This window comes from Marmota flaviventris, chromosome X (genome assembly GCF_047511675.1).
Source record: "Marmota flaviventris isolate mMarFla1 chromosome X, mMarFla1.hap1, whole genome shotgun sequence".
NCBI classification, from domain to species: domain Eukaryota; kingdom Metazoa; phylum Chordata; class Mammalia; order Rodentia; family Sciuridae; genus Marmota; species Marmota flaviventris.
Genome location: NC_092518.1, coordinates 48019784 through 48041255, shown reverse-complemented (window position 1 = coordinate 48041255; position 21472 = coordinate 48019784). Strand labels below are relative to the sequence as shown.

At 35.7% G+C, this 21472-nt stretch overlaps 1 protein-coding gene across 1 annotated transcript in view; it reads right to left on the bottom strand.

Annotated features, from left to right (window-relative positions):
* Window positions 1-20923: 20923 nt before the first annotated feature.
* Nbdy (negative regulator of P-body association) overlaps window positions 20924-21472 on the bottom strand; it is a 99873-nt gene continuing 99324 nt past the window's right edge. The window contains exon 4 of the mRNA XM_071606597.1: window positions 20924-21222. The gene's annotated coding sequence lies outside the window, so the exon portion shown is untranslated. The remainder of the gene's footprint in view (window positions 21223-21472) is intronic.

Genomic DNA, 21472 nt, shown 5'->3' with positions numbered 1-21472 from the left:
CTCCGTTTTATCACAAGAGGGCGTAATTCAACCAACAGCCCCACCGATGGAGACAGCTGAGTGGCCCTCAAACCCCGTAGTTGATAAATGGGATCCTGAGACAGGACCTCAAAGATTAGCATGCCCTGTACTTGAACAGGCAGGAGGGCAGCGAATTCACCGTGCATTAGATTTTAAAACAGTGAAGCAGTTAAAGGAGGCTGTAACAACCTATGGTCCCCAAGCTCCCTTCACGGTAAGCATGGTCGAGTCCATTACTAACTTGGACATGACACCAGCAGATTGGGCTAGCATGTGTAAATCTGTACTAAATGGAGGACAATATTTGTTATGGAAGGTTGCCAATGAGGAATTTTGCACGGAGACAGCTAGGCGAAATGCAGCAGCCGGTTACCCTCAAAGAAATCTAGATATGTTGTTAGGAAAAGGACCTTATGAGGGTCAACGGCAACAAATTGAATATGATCCTGCTATATATGCACAAATTGCTGCAGACGCAGTTAGGGCATGGAAGACTTTACAAGGACATGGAGATTTACAAGGTCAGCTATCTAAGGTAATACAGAGAGCTAATGAACCTTACGCTGACTTTGTAGATAGGCTAATTCAAACGGCTGCCAAAATTTTTGGGGATACAGAACAAGCAATGCCATTAATAAAACAACTGGCTTATGACCAAGCAAATCGTTGCTGCAGAGAGGTTATTAGACCATGGAGACATGAAGATTTAAACACATATATTAAATTATGTAGAGATATTAATGAACAAGGGCAGGTCTTGGCAGCTGCAGTACAACAGGCTTTAGATGCCAGGCCAAAAACATGCTATGATTGTGAACAAACAGGACATTTTAAAAGGAATTGCCCTATAGGAGGAGGGTTTAACAAAAGTAGGTATCAAAGGAATAGAATACCGGGTATTTGCCCACGATGCCGTAGAGGGAGACATTGGGCTAATGAATGCCGTTCTCAAACCACCATAGAGGGTACTCCCTTATCAAAAAACGGACAAAGACCAGGTATTTATCCAAGATATCGTGGAGAAAGGCATCAGGCTCCATTGCCAAAAAACGGACAGGGGGGCCCAATGCTCCAGGGCCCACAACCACAAATATACGGGGCAGTGGAGGAACCCAGCAACACCATCAGGCTAGTGCCCAGGACACATTGTCCATTAAATTCCTCATCAGACAAACCCGAGGGAGCACAGGGTTGGACATCTGCGCCTCTGCCAGAGCAGTATTAACTCCAGAGATGGGAGTTCAAATCATTCCCACAGGAGTAAAAGGACCTCTTCCCCAAGGAACAGTAGGCTTATTATTGGGACGTAGTTCATCTACATTAAAAGGACTTATGATAAGTCCTGGGGTAATTGATCCCGATTATGTAGGTGAAATAAAAATTATAGCTAGTTCTCCAAGAGGTATATCAGTAATTTCACCTGGAGATAGAATAGCACAGTTGTTAATAATACCCAGCCTACATAATAAATTTCCTAGTCATAGTGTAGAAAGAGGTTCCAGGGGATTAGGCTCCACAGGTGTAGATTGGGCTATGTTGTCTTTAAATTTAGATTCTCGCCCAATGCTAAAACTAAATATTCAAGGTCATGAGTTTAATGGGCTACTGGACACAGGAGCTGACCTTAGCATCATATCTCGTCAAGAATGGCCAAAACATTGGCCATTACAACAAGCCACTCAAACGCTTCGAGGCCTAGGAGTGGCGACTAATCCCCATAGAAGTTCTATGATATTAGATTGGAAGGATCCTGAAGGATGTGAAGGAACTATACAGCCATATGTACTGGATCATCTTCCTATAAATTTATGGGGACGAGATGTCCTAGATCAATTAGGTTTGACGTTAACAAATAACATCAATCCTAATGCGCCCACTACTAGGGCTAGACAAGGCTTTAGGAAAGAAAAAAGATTAGGAAAACAAGGGCAAGGTATAGCAGCACCAGTACAAATAGATCAAGGAACAGACAGACATGGGTTGGATTTTCAGAAAGGGCCACTAAGACAATCAAAATTACTTGGAAATCAGAAAGACCAGTGTGGGTTCCTCAGTGGCCCCTGACTAAAGAAAAGACACAAGTAGCCCATGATCTGGTCAAACAACAATTAGCGGAAGGACATATACAACCTTCCGTATCTCCCCATAATACTCCCATTTTTGTCATCAAAAAGAAATCTGGTAAATGGAGATTATTGCAAGATTTAAGAGCCATTAATAATGAGATGGTTATTATGGGACCTGCTCAATCAGGGATTCCTCAATTGTCTGCTTTGCCAAAAACTTGGCATGTTTTAGCTATAGATATTAAAGATTGTTTTTTTTTCAATTCCAATTCATCCCAAGGATAGTCCACGTTTTGCATTTACTATCCCTGCATTAAATCATGAAGGTCCTGATCAGAGATATGAATGGAAAGTACTCCCTCAAGGGATGGCTAACAGTCCAACTATGTGTCAAATATATGTTAACAAAGCAATCCAGCCACTTAGAAATCAAAATCCTGAACTACAAATATTTCACTATATGGATGATGTATTATTAGCACATAAAGATAAAAACATATTGCTGGAATGTTATGCCACACTTACAAACTTATTAAAAAATTATAATCTAGAGATAGCAATAGATAAAGTACAATTAAATTTTCCAATTAATTATTTAGGAGTTCTATTATCCTCAACCATGGTCCGTCCACCAAAAATTCAAATACGAGTAGATCAACTCAAATCACTTAACGACTTTCAAAAGTTATTGGGAGACATAAATTGGATAAGGCCTTATCTAGGTATACCAACAGGAGAATTGGGACCTTTATTTGATATTCTAAAAGGTCCATCAGATCCAAATTCACCCCGCATGTTAACTCCTAAAGCAAGAAAGGCATTAAAAATTATTGAAACATATATGGAAAATATGCATTTGGATAGAATTGATATAAGTTTGCCTTTATTATTTATTGTACTACCAACAAAAAATATTCCTACAGGAGTATTTTGGCAAGAAGGTCCATTATTGTGGATACATTTATCTTATTCTCCTAACACTATTCTTACTAGGTATCCTGAGACTGTAGGACAATTAATACTCAAAGGAATAAAAGCAGCGAAGGGAGTGTTTGGAATTTCTCCCAATAAAATTATTACTCCATATACTATGGATCAAATTGATGAGTTAGCTAATGAGTTAAATACTTGGGCAATAATCATGTGTAAATCTAATGTTACATTTGATAATCATTTACCATCTAATCCTTTGTTGTCTTTTTGGTCTAAACATCCTGTAGTTTTTCCTAAAATGACAAGAAAAACACCTATCATGAATGCTCCAAATATTTTCACTGATGGGTCAAATAATGGTACAGCAGCAGTAGTTACCCCTGATCAAACTTTTACATTTTTAGTACCCAAACAATCAGCTCAAAAGGTAGAGCTTAATGCAGTTTTACAAGCTTTTTTGATGTTTAAAGATTCTGTATTTAATTTATTTTCTGATAGTCAGTATGTAGTTAATGCTATAGTATCTCTTGAAGATGCTGGTAGGATTTCCCCTTCTTCTACTGTTTTCTCTTTGTTTTCCACTATACAAAGTCTAATCTGGGACAGAAAAGATCCATTCTTTATAGGACATATTAGGGCACATACAGGATTGCCTGGAGCCCTTAGTTTAGGCAATGATTTAGCAGATAAAACTACACATGACATACATATTTTCTCTACATTTGAAGAAGCTACAAATTTTCATAAAAGGTTTCATGTTAATGCTAATACTTTACAAAAGCGTTTTAAAATAACTAAGGAACAAGCCAGACATATAATAAAACAATGTCAAAATTGTGTGACATTTTTACCACAAGTTAAACTTGGAGTCAATCCTAGAGGACTGATACCTAACCATATTTGGCAGATGGACGTCACACACTTGCCAGAATTTGGAAAATTAAAATATTTACACGTTACAGTCGATACTTCTTCTGGATTTTTGATGGGCTCCCTTCATGCCGGAGAAAAAACTAAAGATGTTATAGCTCATTGCTTACAAAATTTTGCCACTGTGGGCGTTCCTAAACAGTTAAAAACCGATAATGGTCCTGGCTATACCTCTACCTCTTTTAAACAATTTTGCTCATCATTTGGTATTACTCATATAACAGGAATCCCATACAATCCACAGGGACAAGGCATAGTTGAAAGAGCTCATCAAACTATTAAAACATACTTATTAAAGCAAAAAGAGGGAATTGGAAAGGGGTATATATCCCCCAAAGATAAACTTAAAATAACGCTTTTTACTCTAAACTTTTTAAATTTGGATTCATCAGGACTTAGTGCTGCGGAAAGGCATATGTATCCAAAAAATGTACATAAGCCTAAAGTACTTTGGAAAGATATTCTAACAGGACAATGGAAAGGTCCTGACCCAGTGATTGTCTGGAGTCGGGGGTCTGTTTGTGTTTTTCCACAGGGAGAACAGCAGCCCATTTGGATTCCAGAGAGATTAACTAAAACAGTCTCTACAGATCGAAAAGAAGATGATTTGACTCAAATCCATAACAGCTGATATCCAGAACTCCAGCTTGGCCATTCTTACATCTGCGACAGTGATTAACCAGGATGCTTTTTTCAATAGCTATTTTATTATTGCATTTTTCCACATCATAAGGTTCTATTTTTATTTTTTGAGCTCATACAAACCTAGGTTAATGTTTTTCTGATCAGTTTTATTTTTTGACTGTGGAGTTTTTAAACATTGCAATGGAGATTTCACCTAGGTAAAGCTACAAGGCCTTTACTATTTTCTTATGTGTTGTACGTTTGTGTACACTCTTGTGTTTTGTGTTGTATGTCTGTATGTGCATATGTCCATATTTCTTATATGAGGAGCGCTCATGAAAAAATGGATCCGAATTATTATTATTTTTATTCACGTGATTTAAATGGTTTAATTTAAATTAGGTAAACAGCTGTTAAGGATTGTTTTTAAAGGTGGTTAACAGATCTGTTTGTTTGCTAGTTTAAAGGTCAGTTTTCCGATGACGGGTAAGAACCATATGTTGAATTGGACAACCTACCAGGCACGGTCCTTAAGCCACATTGCTTGTTGTTTAATTAATCAGAAGGGGGGAGATGCTCGGAGCCATTAGCCAAGTAGGTATGACAATTTCCTTGCCAGCGTACCCCATGTTGCTGACATGTTGCAGCGACATTGAATGTAGGTGACCTTGCTCAAGGACCAAGGCAGATTAGGGTGTTCCCGGTTTTAAGATAATCGTGTTTAGGGCGTTCCCAGTTTAGGTTCCAGGTTTAAGGTTTAAGATTATTCCTGCTGGGAATAGGGCGTATCCTGCTGCCTGAGTTCCCCTTGAGTTCTCACGGGATTCAGACAGTATATTTTGGAGATACAAGCCCAGTGGAGGTGGATTTGGGCAGAGAACGTGGATTTGGGCAGAGAACGTGGATTTCCCCAGAACGTGATTGTAGACGGCTGGTGTGAGTTCGGGAATAAAGAGTTGCTGTTTGAATCTACAAGCTGTGTGGTGGCTCGTGATTGTGTGCCCAGCCAGACTGCGGCATTTGTGCCCAGCCAGACTGTGGCAAACTAGGAGTAGGAAAACTGGGTCCAATGGTGGATCCATTCCAAGTTTTCTAAGAAATCTCCATAAAGATTTCCAGATTGGTTGCATGAATTTGCAATTCTACCAGAAGTGTAAGAGTGTACTTTCTCCCCCAAATACTCTTCAACACTTACTATTGCTTGTATTCTTGATAATTGCCATTCTACTGGAGTGAGATGAAATCTTAGAGTAGTTTTTTTAATATTTATTTTTTAGTTTTAGGTGAATACATATCTTTATTTTATTTTTATGTGGTGCTGAGGATCAAACCCAGTGCCTCACAGGTGCTAAGCGAGCACTTTACCACTTGAGCCACAACTCCAGTCCCCTTAGAGTAGTTTTGATTGGCATTTCTCTAATGACTACAGATGTTCAGCATTTTTCATATGTTTATTGATTGATTGTATATCTTCTTCAGAGAAGTGTCTGTTCAGTTCCTTAGCCCATTTATTGATTGGGCTATTTGGTTTTTGGTGTTAAGTTTTTTGAGTTATTTATATATCCTGGAGATTAGCGCTCTGGCTGATGGGCATGTGGTAAAAAATTTGCCCCCATTCTGTAGGCTCTCTCTCTCTCTTTTAATATTTATTTTTTAGTTGTAGTTGGACACAATATCTTTATTTATTTTTATGTGGTACTGAGGATCAAACCCAAGGCCTCATATATGCTAGGTGAGTGCTCTACTGCTGAGCCACAACCCCAGCCTTGTAGGCTCTCTTTTTACCTCATTGATTGTTTCTCCTGCTGAGAAGAAGCTTTTTAGCTTGAATACATCACATTTATTTATGCTTGATTTTATTTCTTGTGCTTTAGGAGTCTTGTTAAGGAAGTTGGGCCTAATATGACATGATGATGATTTGGGACATTAGGTAGAGGGTGTCTGGTCTAATTCCAAGGGCCTTGATCCACTTTGACTTGAGTTTTGTGCATGGTGAGAGATAGGGGTTTGATTTTACTTTTGTGTATATGGATTTCCTGTTTTCCCACTGCATTTGTTGAAGAGGCTATCTTTTCAACAATACACATTTTTGGTGCCTTTGTCTAGTATGAGATAACTGTATTCACATGGATTTGTCCTCTATACTGTACCATTGGTTTACAAGTCTATTTTGATGCCAATATCATGCCATTTTTAAAAATATTTTTTAAGTTGTATATGGACACAATGCCTTTATTCTTTTATTTATTTTTATGTAGTGCTGAATATTGAACCCAGTGACTCATATGTGCAAGGCAAATGCTCTGCTACTGAGCCGCAATCCCAGTCCCCATGCTATTTTTGTTACTATAGCTCTATAGTATAGTTCAAGATCTGGCATTCTGATGTCACCTGCTTCACTCTTCTTGTTAGGATTGCTTTGGCTAATCTGAGTCTCTTATTTTTTCCAGATGAACTTCATGATTGCTTCTTCTATTTCTATGAGGAATGTCATTGGGATTTTCATTAGAATTCCATTAAATCTGTATAATTCTTTTGGTACTATAGTCATTTTGACAACATTAATTCTTCCAATCCAAGAACAAGGGAGATTTTTTCATCTACTAAGGTCTTCTTCAATTTCTTTATTAGTGTTTTGTAGTTTTTATCATGTAGGTCTTTTACCTCTTTTGTTAGGTTGATTCCCAATTTTTTTGAGGCTATTTTAAATGGAGTAGTTTTTCTAATTTTTCTTTCAGAGGATTCATCACTGATGTATAGAAATGCATTTGATTTATAGGTGTTGATTTTATATCCTGCTACTTTGCCGAATTTAATTATTAGTCCTTGAATTTTTCTGGGTGGGATATTGTTTTTTTTGTTTGTTTGTTTTTGTTTGTTTTGTTTTGTTTTTTAATCTTCTAAATATAGTCATGTCATTGGCAAATAGTGATAGTGATAGTTTGAGTTCTTCTTTTCCTATTCATATCCCTTTAATGTCTTTCTTCTGTCTAATTGCTCTGACTAGAGTTTCAAGACTGTATTACATAGAACTGGTGAAAGAGGGCATCCCTGTCTTGTTCCAGTTTTGAGAGAGAATGCTTTCAAGTTTTCTTCATTTAGAATGATGTTGGCCTTAGCCTTACCATAGATACCTTTTACAATGTTGAGATATGTTCCTATTATGCCTAGTTTTTCTAGTGTTTTGAACATGAAGAGGTGCTGTATTTTTTCAAATGTTTTTTCTGCATCTATTGAAATGATCATATGATTCTTATCTTTAAGTCTATTGATGTGATTAATTACATTCATTGATTTTCATACGTTGAACCAACCTTGCATCCCTGGGATCAACCTCACTGGATTATGGAGTACCATATTTTTAATATGTTTTTTGTATGTGATTTGCCAGAATTTTACTAAGAATTTTTGCATCTATGTTCATTACAGATATTGGTCTGGAATTTTCTTTCCTTGATGTGTCTTTGTCTGGTTTTGGAATCAGGGTGATACTAGCCTCATAGAATGAGTTTGGAAGTGTTCCCTCTTTTTTAAATTTAAGGAGTATTGGTATTAGTTCTTCATTGAAGGTCTTGTAGAACTCAGCTCTGAATCCATCTGGTCCTGGGCTTTTCTTGGTTCATAAACTTTTGATGGTGTCTTCTATTTCATTGCTTGAAATTGATCTGTTTAAATTGTGTATATCTTCTTGATTCAGTTGGGGAAAATCATATTATTCTAGAAATTTGTTGAAGTCTTCAATATTTTCTATATTATTAGAGTACAAATTTTCAAAATAGTTTCTAATTATTTTCTGTATTTCTGTAGTGTCTGTCATGATATTTCCTTTTTCATCATGGATTTTAGTAATTTTAGTTTTCTCTCTCTTTTCTCTTCATTATCATGGCTAAGATTTTATCAATTATAATTTTTTTTCAAAGAACCAACTTTTTGTTAATTTTTTCAATTGTTTCTTTTGTTTCAATATCATTATTTTTGACTCTGATTTTAATTATTTCTTGTCTTCTACTTTGGGTGTTATTTTGTTCTTCTTTTTCTAAGGTTTTGAGTTGTAATATTAGGTCATTTATTTGTTGAGTTTTCTTCTTTTACAAAATGAACTCTGTAGAATGAACTTTCCTCTTAGTACTGCTTTCATAGTGTCCTAGAGATTTTGATATGTTGTATCAGTGTTCTCATTTACCTCTAAGAATTTTTTAATCTCCTCTCTAATGTCTTCTTCTGCATTGATCATTCAATAGTATATTATTTGGTCTACAGGTGTTGGAGTAGCTTCTATTTTTTTTATTTTAATCATTGATTTCTAATTTCATTCCATTATGATCTGATAGAATATAAGGTAGTATCTTTACTTTTTTGTATTTTCTTTGTGGCATAATATATGGTCTATTTTAGAGAAAGATCCATGTGCTGCTGAGAAGAAAGTGTATTCACTCATTGATAGATGAAATATTCTATATATGTCTGTTAAGTCTAGATTATTGATTATATTATTGAGTTCTATAGTTTCTTCGTTTAGCTCTTCTTTGTAAGATCTATCCAGTGTTGAAAGAGGTGTCTTAAAGTCACCCACTATTATTATGTTTTTTGTCTATTTGATTCTTAAAATTGAGCATGGTTTGTTTGATAAACATAGATGCTCCATTGTTTGGGGCATATGTTTTTATAATTGTTATGTCTTGTTAACCCTTAAACAGTATGAAATATCCTTCTTTATCCCTTCTGACTTACTTTGGCCTGAAGTCTACTTTTTATGATATAAGGATGAAAACCCCTGCTTATTTATGAAGTCCATGTGAATTACGTTTTTTCCCAACATTTCACCTGCAGTCTGTGTATGTATATTCCTATGAGTCTCTTGAAGGAAGCATATTATTGTCTTTTTATGAATCCAATCTGCCAGTCTATGCCTTTTGATTGATGAGTTTAGGCCATTAATATTGAAGGTTGTTATTGAGACATGGTTGTATTCCTGGTCATTTTGGTTTACTTTTGGTTTTTAACTGATCTTGGTTTCTCCTTTTATTGGCTTTTCCTTTAATGTAGTTCCCCCCCTTTGTTGACTTTCATTGTTGTTTTTCATTTCCTCCTCATGAATATTTTGCTAAACATGTTCTCTAGTGCAGGCCTTCTACTTGTAAATTCTTTTAACTTTGTTCATCATGGAAGGTTTTTATTTCATGATCAAATCTAAAGCTTAATGTTTCTGGATATAAGATTCTTGGTTGGCATCCATTTTCTTTCAGAGTTTGGTACGTTTTTCCAGGACCGCCTAGCTTTTTGGGCCTGGGTTGAGATATCTACAGAGATCCTAATTGGTTGCCCCCTATATGTAATCTGATTTCTGTCTCTTGTGGATTTTAAAATTCTCTCCTTATTATAATATTCTCTCCTTATTATAATATGCCTTGGTGTGGATCTGTTGTGATTTTGTACATTTAGTGTCCTGTAAGCCTCTTGCATTTGATGTTCCAATTCATTCTTCAGGTTTGGAAAATTTTCTGATATTATTTCATTGACTAGATTGTTAATTCCTTTGGTTTGTAGCTCTACACCTTTCTCTATCCCACTAATTCTTAAATTTGGTTTTTCCATGTTATCCCATAGTTCTTGGATGTTCTGTTCATGGCTTTTTACCATCTTCACTGTGTGGTCAAGTTTATTTTCAAGATTGTATATTTTGTCCTCATTGTCTGATGTTCTGTCTTCCAAATGATCTAGTCTGTTGGTGATGCTCTCTATTGAGTTTTTAATTTGGTTTATTGTTTCCTTCACTTCAAGTTTTCTGGGCTGGGGATATAGCTCAGTTTGTAGAGTGCTTGCCTCACATTCACAAGGCCCTGGGTTAAATCCCCAGCATCAAAAAAAAAAAAAAGTAAGTTTTCTGTTTGTTTGTTTGTTTTTTCAGAATCTCCATTTTTTATTGAGTAAACTTTAGCTTCCTGTATTTGCTTCTGTAGCTCTGTATCAAAGTGATCTTTTGTTGCCTGTGTTTGCTCTCTTATATCATGCTTTACTTCACAGAACATTTTAATTATGAACATTCTGAACTCCTTCTCTGATATTTCTTCTGCTGTGCTGGTCATGGGTTCTAATAATGCAGTATCTTGGTTTGCTTGGGGCACTTTCTTTTCTTGTTTTTTCATGTTATTCATGTGTCTTCCCCTCTAGCATTGTGGATCTGAGGTATTACAATTTTTACCCTATGGACTTATAGTGTCCCTGCAGGGTTTCAATACCTCTCTTTTAAGGGGGAGTTCAATATCAACAGATCCCAAGGCAAACCATATACAGCTTTAAACCAAATAGCTTCTATTAAGACAGATACAGTTTTGTGGTAATAGAAATTGTGTGTTTGATTATTATCTACAACATAAACGGTAGGTTTGCAAATGTGTCTACAGTTTCTAATGGTGGACAAAGAGAGAATGGAGGGGGGTGTAGGATGAGATGTTAATGTGGTAGGAGGTAAGGATATAGATTTATTAGATCCTAGGAAGTGTGAAAGAGGAATCAAAAGAAGTTGGCTGGTACCAGGAAAAGAGAGAAAGTGACTGGCAAAACAGGTAAGTGGGAAGAAAATAGAGAGGGAATACAAAAAAAAACAGACAAAAATTACTAAGAAAAAGGAAAAATGTAAAAATAAAGGATAAAACAATATACAACAAAACTGTAATATACTATTCAGACATCACATTCCTCGGTAGCCTAATAAGCATGAAAAGTACTTGGTTTCACAAATGTTGGGGATGTCAGTGTGGGAAAAGAAAGAGAAAGAGGAAAACAAACCTCAAAGGAAAATTGAAGGATTTTTTCTGTTGTGGTTCAGTATCTTTCCTGTTTTCCCTCTCATCTGATAAGGGGGTTTGTCTGGTGTTTGCTGGTATTTCCACCCTCAAGATGGTGAAGGTTACTAAGATGAGAGGGTTGGTCTTGGAGGCAGAACTCCTAGAAGTGAGGTATAGCATTTGCCAGTCCCCATTGGAAGACTGCACCCCAAGGATCTCCTTTGAGGCCTGCTCATGTGATGTGGGTATCTGGTCTTAGCCACTTATATCACCTATAGACCCTACAATTCCTGGTCTATAATTTAGACTCTAAACTGTAGCTCCCTCACCCCTTCCCTTTCTACTTCCCAGTCAGGAACCTCTTTATCTCTCTCTGGAAGTCCTGTGTGCTGAGCTCTAGGGGCTGTGCAATTTTCGCAGAGGGCTGTTTTGTATCAGGCAGATCAGGACCAGGCTTTGAGAACCATAGACTGACCATAGCTGCAAGCACTGTTCCTGGTTAGTGAAAGTGTGGGGGGCGTGGAGGGGGGGATTAGGGGATAGGTAACTTGATATTGCTTCTAGGCCCCAGCCAGTATCACAAGATGGGAGTTGCCTCAACTAAAGATGGCCATGGCAGTAGTAAGCATTATCCAAGTTGGCTATGAAGGTGTCCCAAGATGGAGTTTACCACATTCAAAGATGGGGCACCAGAAGATGGGGCCTGGCACTAGCATTGGGTGGTGTGTTTGGAGATGCAGCTCTGTGGCTTGTGGTGCTGTGGTAGGTGGCTGTCTTCAGACCTGTCTGGTGTCCCTAGGTGAAGGCTACCACATGGAGAGAACTATGGCAGCAGTTGCAATGTCCCAAGATGGAGGCTATGGGGGAGCCCAATGTTGGTAGATGAGAGTGCATGTGGGCACGACAGTCAGGGGTCCTTTAATTGCTCACAGATAAACAGTATTCCCACTGCTTGAATTCCTGGTCATGTACCTACAAGAAATGCAGTTTCTTTCTAGCCAGCCATCTTGAATCTCCCCTGCAATTGGGTTTTTAAATTTTTGTTGTTGTTGTTTTTTATATATTCTAGATATTAATTCTCTGCCAGAAAAGTAGCTAGCAAAGATTTTCTCCTATAGTATAGATTCTCTTTTTACATCTTAATCATTTCCTTGTGCAATTTTTTTTTTTAAATTTGAAGCTATTCCATTTACTAATTCTTGGTAGTATTTCCTGAATTTTAGGAGTTCTATGGAGGAACTTTTTGTCTGCGATTTTAATTTCTGAGATCAGACGAGATCGGGCATGTTCAGGATGGTATGGCCATAGAAGCTTGTGATTTTATGTTAGAGCATTGATCCTACATTTTCTATAAAAAGTTCCAAAGTTTCTATTTTAATTCCTAGGTCTTTGATTTTCTTTGACTCCTGTGCGGGGTTAGAGATATGAATATAGTCTCATTTTTTATATATGGATAACCAGTTTTATTAACACCATTTATTAAAAGGGTTATTTTTCATCCAACATATATTTGTCAAGAATCAGATAGTATTTGTCAACAACATTTGTCAAGAATCTATATGGCTTCATCTCTGTGTCTTCTATTCTATCCATCTATGTGTCTGTTCTTATGCTAGTACCATGCAGTTTTGTTTCTATAACTATGAGATGTAGTTTGAGGAGTATTATTGTGATGTATCCAGCATTGCTTTTTTTAGCTTAAAATTGTTTTGGTTGCTCTGGGTTTTATTTAATCCCTTGTGAACATTAGGACTATTTTTTCTAGTTGTATGAAGAATATCATACAACTAGAAAAAATAGTTGAAAAAAAAGAATATCATACAACTTCAATTTTTTTCTTTCAGTGTTCTATCATTTTCATTGTAGAGGTTTTTCACTTTCTTGGTTAGATTTGTTCCTAGGTATATGTATTTTTTGAGATTAGTGTGAATAGGATTGTTTTCCTGGTTTCTTTCTCAGCAGACACATTATTGACATGGGAAAGCAATTGATTTTTGTATGTTGATTTCATATCCTGCTACTTTGGTGAATTTGTTTATGAATGCTAGCTTCTGGTAGAGCTTTTGGGGTCTTCTAATTATAGGACCATATCATTTGCAAACAATGATAATTTGACTTCTTTCTTTTCTGTTTGTGTTCATTTCAATTCCTTCTCTTGCCTAATTGCTCTGGCAACAATTTCTAATGCTATATTATAAATGAATAGTGGAGAATCAACATTCTTATCTTGTTCAGGTTTTAGAGAAAATGCTTTCAAATTTTAAGCATTCACTGTGATGTTGGCTTTGCATTTGTTATACGTAGTCTTTATGATGTTGAGGAAAGTTCCTTGTATATCTAGTTTGTTCAGTGTTTTATCATGAATGGTTGCTGAATTTTTCCAAAGGCTTTCTCTGCATCTATTGAGATGACTATGTGATTTTTTTTTCTTAGTTCTGTTTATAGTGAATTACATTTATGGGTTTGCATATGTTAAATCACCCTTGCATCCCTGGAATGAAACTGATTTGGCCATGATGAACAATCTTCTTAATATGTTGTTGAATATGATTTATTAATATTTTATTAAGAGTTTATGCATGTAAGTTCATCAGGGATATTGGTCTGTAGTTTGGTTTTCTTAATGTGTCCTTATCTGCTTTTGAGATGAGTATGATACTATCTTCATAGAACAAATTTGGAAATATTCTACCTCTTTCTATTTTGCAGAATAATTTGAGGAGCATTGGTGCTAGTTCTTCTTTAAAGGTCTAGCAGAATTCTGCTAAGAATCCATCTGGTCCATGGCTTTTCTTTGTTGGAAGGTTTTTTATTACTGTGTCACTATATAAGTTTTCAAAATAGTCCCAAATGATCCTCTGGATTTCAGAATTGTCTATTGTAAATCTCCTTTATCACCCCTAATTTTGTTGACTTGGGTTTTCTATATCTTTTTGTTGGTCTGGCTAAAGGTCTAACAGTCTTGTTCATCACTTCAAAGAACCAACTCTTCATTTCAATGATCCTTTGCATAATTTTTTTTAAATCAGTTCATTAATTTTGGCTGTATTCATAATTATTTTTTTCTTCTACTGATTTTGGAATTAGTTTGTTCTTTCTTGTATAGGGGCCTTAAGATGCATCATTAGAAGCCAGAATTAGACAGGCAGTCAATATAGATAGGTAAATCAAGTCAGGTCCGATGAAGGAGGCCAATTTCGAGTGAGTCCAGGAAGTTGGAGACTGTCCCCTGAGAGATTGAAATATTAATTCCTTCTGAGCCCCTCCTCCACTCTTATCAAGAACTGTCCCTGCTTCAACCTGTTGCCAAGGTAACCTGTCCCAGGAATTGCCCCTCCCTACAGGGAGCTATAAGGTTGTTAATGTGTCCTTGGCTACTCCATCCTGCCCTTCCCCCTTCAGCCCACCTGTTTCCCACCTTTGGGCCATCCCACCAAGCATTCCTGGGCCTAATCACATATGCAGAAAGGAGAAAGATGGGGGTGGGGGGAGGCAGGAGAACAAAGGAAGCCTAGGACATATAAAAAGGGCAGAATACCTCACTTATTGGGATACCAGCTATGGTTCCCTTCTCCCTCCTGGGAGAAGTGTATATTACCACCAGCCTGTATAACTTTTGGGCTGGGGATGTGGCTCAAGCGGTAGCGCGCTCACCTGGCATGCGTGCTGCCCAGGTTCGATCCTCAGCACCACATACAAAGATGTTGTGTCTGCCAAATACTAAAAAATAAATATTGAAATTCTCTCTCTCTTTCTCACTCTCTCTCTCACTCTTAAAAAAAAAAAAAAGAAGTGTATATTACCCCTTTTTAAATAAACCCTGCTTTACATATATGTATTTTTAAAAAGATGCATCATTAGGTTGTGTACTTGAAATCTTTTGATTTGCTTATGTAGGCACTCACAGCTATAAATTTTCCTCTTAGAATGACCCTTATACTGCCCTAGAGATTCTGATATGTTGTATCTCTATTCTTAAATTATTCTAAGAATTTTTTATCATCTCACCTGATTTTTTCTATCACACATTCATCATTCAAAAGTTTTCAATCTCCATGTGTTTTATAGCTTCTATATTTTTTTATTGGTGTTGATTTCTTGATGTGGCTGCATCATTGTAGTATGCTGATTTTTAGTCTTTGGAGTATATGCTGAGCAGTGGGATAACTGGCTCAAATGGGAGTTCTATTCCACGTTTTCTGAGGAATCTCCATATTGCTTTCCAGAGTGGTTGCACCAGTTTTCAGTCCCACCAATGTACCTTTTTCTTCACATCCTCACCAACATTTATTTTACTTGTATTCTTGGGGGAATGGGGTACAAGGGATTAAATTCAGGGGTACTCGACAACTGAGCCAAATCCCCAGCCCTACTTTGTATTTTATTTAGAGACAGAGTCTCACTGAGTTGCTTAGCACCTTGTTTTTGCTGAGGCTGACTTTAAACTTGTGATCCTCCTGCCCCAACCTCCCAAGCCTCTGGGATTACAGGCATGTGCCGCCACACCCAGCAACTGGTATTCTTTTTTTTTTTTTTTTTTTTAAGAGAGAGAGAATTTTTTAATATTTATTTTTCAGTTTTCAGTGGACACAACATCTTTATTTTATTTATTTTTTTTTTATGTGGTGCTGAGGATCGAACCCAGCACCCTGTGCATGCCAGGCGAGCGTGTTACCACTTGAGCTACATCCCCAGCCCAACTGGTATTCTTGATAATTGCTATTCAGAGTGTAATGGAATCTCAGTGTAGTTTTAATTTGCATTTTTCTAATTGCTAGAGATGTTGAACATTTTTTCATATATTTTATGACTATTCATATTTCTTCTGTAAATTGTCTGTTTGGTTTCTTATCACATATATTGATTGGGTTGTTTGTTTTTTAGGTGTTAAGTTTTGTGAGTTCTTTATATATTCTGGAGATTAATGCTCTATCTGAGGTACAGGTGGTAACGGTTTTCTCCCATTCTGAAGGCTTTCTCTTCACACTCTTGATTGTTTCATTTGCTGTGAAGATTTTCAGTTTGATACCATTCCATTGTGCTTTGGGAGTCTTATTGAGGAATTTGATTCCTAAGCCAACATGATGGAGAGTTGGGCTTCCTTTTTCTTTAGTAGATGCAGGGTCCCTGGTCTAATGCTTACGTCCTTGATCCACTTTGAGTTGTGTTTTATACAGGGTGAAAGATAAGGGTCTAATTTCATTTTGTTACATATGAATAATGGCACTTTTCAAACACAAGTTCACTGTGAAACTTCTGTACCAGCTAAGTTTAAACTGTCTTCTGCCTTTTACAGGGGTTTGCAGGCTAACTTTGTCTTCTATTTCTCTTTTTTTTCCTTCATGCTGACAATACCTTTGAAGTGACACAGCATGGCTGCCTAAGTGACCTCATTGCCAGCACTACATTGGCTCCAATAGATTCCTTTCCCCTCTTTCCAACACCAGATTTACTGAGTCTCTGTGAGTCTTGAACTGTTTAGTATTCATTTATACTGAAATTCCTCAGACACAAGCCTCCTTAAAAAGAAGTATTCCTGGGTTGGCATTGTAGCTTAGTGGTACAGCACTTGCCTGACACATGTGAGGCACTGGATTCAATCCTCATCACTAAATAAAAGTAATAATAATAATAATAAAGGTATTGTGTCCATCTATACCTAAAAATGAAAAAAGAAGCAGTATTCCTGATTGCTTCAATTCTAAACAGCACAGCAGCTGGGAATTGCCGCCTTCATCTACTTTGCCAATTTTCCTCCTCAAATTAATATTTGTAATTCTTCATGAATGCCATTCTAACTGGAGAAAAATGAAATCTGAATGCACTTTTGATTTACTTCTCTGACTGCTAAAGATTTTGAGCTTTTAAAGTATTTATTAGCCATTTTTATTTCTTTTTTGAGAAATGTCTGTTTAGTACATTGGCCCATTTATTGACTGAGTTATGTTTACTTTTGTTAATTTTTTAATTATTTATATATTCTGCAAATTAGTCCTCTGTCAGAAGAGTAGTTGGCGAAGATTCTTTTCTCATTTATAGGCTCTCTCTTCATGCCATTAGTTATTTCTTTTGTTGTGCAGAAGCTTTTGAATTTGATGCCATCCCATTTATTAATTGTTGGTTTTGTTTTATTTCCTGAGACTTAGTGGGCATATAGAGGAAGTCAATGCCTACACTTATATGAGGAGGTTTTGACTCTACTTTCTTCTAGCATTTGCAAATTTTCTGGTCTACTTTCTAGGTCTTTAATTCACTATGAATTGACCTCTACACAGGTTAAGAGATGGAGATGTAATTTTATTAATCTACATATGAATATCTAGTTTTCCCAGTACAATTTGTTTTAAAAGCTGAATTTTCCCCAATAGCTTTTGTAGTCACCTTTATCAAGGATTAGATGCCTGTATTTGTGTTGTTTTGTCTCTGTGTGTTCTATGCTATTGCATTGGTCTACCTGAGTGTTTTTATGACATTATCATACTGTTTTGTCATTATATTTCTGTAGCATAATTTGAATTAGGAATTTTGATGCCTTCAGCATTACTCTTATTGTTCAAAATTGCTTTGGTTCTTCTGGATATTTTACTATTTCAATTTTAGGACACTAGAACTGTTTTTTATAGTTCTAGGAAGAATTTCATTGATATTTTAATGGGAATTTCATTAAATCTGTATATCACTTTTGGTAATATGACCATTTTGACTAACATTGTATGTAGAGAAAATCTTATGTATACAATATTTCATACGTTTTTTACATAGAAAATATTCAAGAATCAATTAAAAAGACTTAGAACTTATAAGCAAAGAAGCAGGGTACAAAATCAACATTGGTACCTTTTGCATACACCAATAATGAATTTGATGAGAAAGTAATTAGGGATGCCATTCAATCCCACAAATACACACACACACACACACACAAATAATTGGTGGCAAACATAAGCAAGATGGTGAAAGACCATGCAAATTGCAAAATAATAAAGAAAGAATGTGGGGCTGGGGATGTGGCTCAAGCGGTAGCGCACTCACCTGGCATGCGTGTGGCCCGGGTTCGATCCTCAGCACCACATACAAACAAAGATGTTATGTCTGCTGAAAACTAAAAAATAAATATTAAAATTCTCTCTCTCTCTCTCTCTCTCTCTCTCTCTCTCTCAAAAAAAAAAAAAGAAAGAAAGAAAGAAAGAAAGAATTTGAAAAAACACTAGAAGATGGGAGAATTCCCTTGGTCATGGATTGGGATACAGTTGTTAAGATGATTAAGATATTAAGATGTTAAGATATTGTTAAGATGAACATGCTACTAAAAGTAATTTACAGATTCAATGCAATCCCCACAAAAATGCCAATGACATTCCAACAGAACTGGAAAAATTCTAAAATTCACATGTAAGAACAGAAGACCTTGAGTTTCTAAAGCAATCCTAAGCAAAAAGGGGCGGTACTTCAGGTTTTGCAGAAACCCTTACATACTATTAGTGTAATGGAAATTAGTACAACCACTATAGATAACAGTATAAAGTTTTCTCAAAATATTAAAAATACAACTACTTTATGATCCAGCTATTACCACACCTGAATATTTCTCTGAAGGAAATGAAGTTAGTTTACAAAAAATAAAAACCCTGCATATCCATGTTTATTGTGTCACTATTTACAATAGCCAAGATATGATATGGAATCAGACCAAGTGCCCATCAACAGATGCATGGGTAAATAAAATACGGTATGTATATACAAGAGAGCATTATTCATTCATAAATAAAAATAAAATTATGTCATTTCAGGAAAATGGATGGAACTAGAAAGCTTATTTTTAAGCAAAATAAGCCAGACACAGAAAGACAAGTATTGCCATATTTTCTCTCATATATTAAAACTGAAAAGGAAAAAAGATGAATTAAAGTGGAAGAGCCTATTGGCAAAGGTGGAGAGAACTGGTGGGCCAGGGTTGAAGATATGAGAGCAAGAGAGAGTAGAAGTGAGGTTAAACATGATCAAAGCATGACACATGGAAGTATGGTGATGCCGCAGTGAAACCCATTAATTGGACAATTATTTTGTGTTGATAATTATGATAATAAAAATAAAATAAATGTGGTGAAATATCTATTTTAAGTTGTTTTGCATTTCTCATGTGGTTAATGATATCGAGCATTTTCATATGTTTGTATTTCTTTTGAAAAATGTCTATTCAGATTATCAGCCCATTTTGAAATTGGGTTATTTTTCTGTTATTGAGAATTTTGGTTTTGGGTGGATTTTTTGTTGTTGTTTTGTTTTGTTTTCTTTGTTTTTTACTTCCTTATATATTCTGGATACTAATCTTCTGTTAAATGAATTATTTGTGAATATTTTTATTCTGCATGTTGTCTTTTCACTTTCTTGATTTTTTGTTGTTGTTGTTGTACAATAACTTTCTAGTTTGATACAATAATATTTTCTTTTTTGACATTGACACACTGATTTTTATTTCCATAATAAATCTATTTTTAACTAGTTATTTGTTAAATTCCCTATTTCTAACATAACAAAAATCTTCCCTAAGTTTTCATCTTGCCATTATCTTTTACATGAAATGTTGTTAATAGACATCTCTGTGATATTTTTCATGGTGATATATAGTTTAGGATGTTCATTCTGCCTTTGTGTTCTGGGTGTTTGAAACAAGAGGCAAAACGTGTATAGTTAGACCAAAACAAATGAACAGAGTGATATTCAAGCCAATGTTTGAAAACTTATATTAAATAATATAAGCTCTTAAAACTGTACTGAGCACACGTTAAATGCCCAATAAATATTAATTACTACTAAATATATTATGTTTTGTGACTTCTGAGTTCCCATATTGTTAACCTATGAGATAGATCAGAATTATCATTTTTATAACCCCAATTCACAGCGTAAATCTTAACTATTATTGCTAATTGAATACAGTAGTTGGAAGATGATGTTGCTACCTTTATTCACTCTTTTAAATTTAGATATAATAGTACTTTCTATTTGGGCTTTTGTTGCCTATGTGTTTGGGGTTTTCTGAATAGGAAAACCATTAATACCCTAATGTCTTGAAGTGTTTCCTCTAAGTGTTCCTCTAATATTTTTATGTTGTCAGGTCTTACATTGAAGTCTTTGATACATTTTGAGTTGAATTTTTATGGGGTGAAAGATGGGGTCAAGTTTTAATTTTCTGCATATGGACAATTGTTTTCACATAATTATTTATTGAATAGGCTGAACTTTCTTCAATGTATATTTTGATATTTGTTGAAAAGTAAGTTACAGTAGATGCATGGATTATATTATGAGACTCACAATTTGGTTTCATTGGTCCATGTGTCTGGGTCTGTTTTCATACCAGTACTGTGAGGTTTGAGTTATTAGAGCTGAGTGGAATGCCTTGAATCAGGTATTGTAATGCTTCCAGCTTTGGTGTTTTTCTATAAAGTTTCCTTGGCTATTGGTGATAATTTATGATTGCATATGAATTTTAGAATTGTTTTCCTAGGTTTGTGAAGAATGTCACTGCTATTTATTTTTTGTTGATTTTATTATTTTTTTAAATACACGACAACAGTGGAGTGCATTACAATTATTATTACACATATAGAGCACAATTTTTTGTATCTCTGTATATAAAGTATGTTCACACCAATTTATGCCATTATACATGTACTTTGTTTTTTTGTTTTTGTTTTTTTTTTTGCATTACAATTCTTAATACACATATATACCACAATTTTTCATATAATCGCATTACATCAGTAAATGGTCCCTATCAATATGGGAAGCCATTGCATGTTTTGTGTCTTCTTGGGTTTCTTCCATCAGTGTTGTTTTAGCCAGCTTTTTTGCCACTGTAACAAAAAGACATGACAAAGACAATTTTAGAAGAGGAAAAGTTTATTTTAGCTCACAGTTCCAGAGGTCTCAGTCCACAGATGGTTGACTCCATTGTTCTGTGTCTGAGATGAGGCAGAACATCATGGCAGAAGGGCATGGAGGAGGAAAGCCATGGCAATCAAGATATAGCAATCAGGAAGCAGAGAGAGAATTTAAGCTCTCTCACCAGGGACAAAAATACATGCCCCAAAGGCACATCCCCTT